The sequence below is a fragment of the Chrysochloris asiatica genome, unplaced genomic scaffold (assembly GCF_000296735.1).
Source record: "Chrysochloris asiatica unplaced genomic scaffold, ChrAsi1.0 scaffold00103, whole genome shotgun sequence".
Lineage (NCBI taxonomy): Eukaryota > Metazoa > Chordata > Mammalia > Afrosoricida > Chrysochloridae > Chrysochloris > Chrysochloris asiatica.
Genome location: NW_006408621.1, coordinates 7,631,204 through 7,632,748, shown reverse-complemented (window position 1 = coordinate 7,632,748; position 1,545 = coordinate 7,631,204). Strand labels below are relative to the sequence as shown.

Genomic DNA, 1,545 nt, shown 5'->3' with positions numbered 1-1,545 from the left:
GGTTCTAACTCGATGGCACCTAACAACAACGACAACAATATATGAGGAAGCTTCAGAAAGCTCATGGAAAACAGAATTAAAAGATAATGGAGGAGGAGGTGGGGCTTGATGGTGGCTAGGGTGGAGGTGCAGTGAAGTTCGCAGTCAGCCATACCACAGAATACCAGGCAAAGCAGATCCAAGGCAGAGCTCCAAAACTCGGAACCACATAGCTAGGAATATTTTAAACATTTGAAGGCTTACAGCTAGTGGAACTTGAAGCAGAAGAAATCACGTACTTTTGAATCTGCCAGGCTGGGAGGTCCGGAGTTGACATCTTGGGCAAAAGCAAATAGCAAGACCAAGCGGGGGGAGCAGAAACAACACAGAAAAACACTGGGGGAACCTTGGAACAAAGGTGGACAATATACACTTTGTTGGTTTTGGTTTGTTCTGGTTTTCTTTCTTTTTTTTTGGTATCTGGTCATTGGCACCCCCACTGTTTGCGCACCTCCATTATGCTAACTATAGGGGGTGCCTGAGCGAGTGGACACCCCCACCCTCACCACTGGTGGATTCTTCTGCCACACATGCTCACAGATATTCAGCCCAAGCGCAGCCCTGAACGTTTTTTTTTGTTTTTTTTTTTAAATACGGGAAAGGCCAGGACAGGGCTGTAGAGAGGGAAAGAGAGTATAAAAACAAAACACACCTAAATTTAATTAAAGCCTGAGGTATAGCATAACAACCAACATCTTGAAATCTCAGGCAGCTTTGAAAGCAAGAAGCTGAAGAGAGGACATTAAAGTCATACTCATATTAGGCTACAGAATTTTTCTTTTTCCTTTTCTCCCTCCTTTCCCTTTTCTGTGATTATAGACTGCAGTATTCAGTCTAGTTTTGTTTTGTTGATTTTTTTTCTTCTTGTTTTGCTTTGCTGGTACTATTTTGCTGTTTTATACTTCCACTTCTACCTTTGGGGGACTCTTTCTTTTCCTATATTACACAAGAAGAGTCAACAACTGCTGCCATATAGTCAAGCTACAGTCACACTCTGTAAAACACCAAAATCCAGGCAAGAACCAACACCAACTGCAATATACCAGGGGAACAGACAACACCTGTGAAAGTTACTCTGTGTTAAGCAATAAGAAGAGTGAAAAGGGAAGCCCACATCCTGATCACATCTACCTGGAAGTAATCAGAAGCATAAAAAATACCAAAACACATACTCAATTAAGTATTAAAGCCACAGATAAATACTAAACATCTAAGAAGCAAAAGCAGATGACCATATCAGCACATGTCTAGAAACAAGATCAAATGTCTGAGACAAATAACCTAGAAGTAGACCTGGGTTCCATTCTGGAAGGAGGGCAGGCCTTGGAAATGCCTGAGAAGGAATTCAGAAAAACAATTATAAAATCTTTCAAAATACTTTACAATGGAGTTGAGAAAAATAAGGAAGAAGTCAGGAAAGTGCTACAGGAACAATCAAATAAGATATATACAGCATTGGAAACAATACAAAACCTACAGAAAGAGTTCCAAACAATCAATAATAGA

At 40.5% G+C, this 1,545-nt stretch overlaps 1 protein-coding gene across 1 annotated transcript in view; it reads right to left on the bottom strand.

Moving 5' to 3' along the window:
• Positions 1–1,545, bottom strand: part of YES1 (v-yes-1 Yamaguchi sarcoma viral oncogene homolog 1) — a 68,733-nt gene that overhangs the window by 35,974 nt on the left and 31,214 nt on the right. The window lies entirely within an intron of this gene.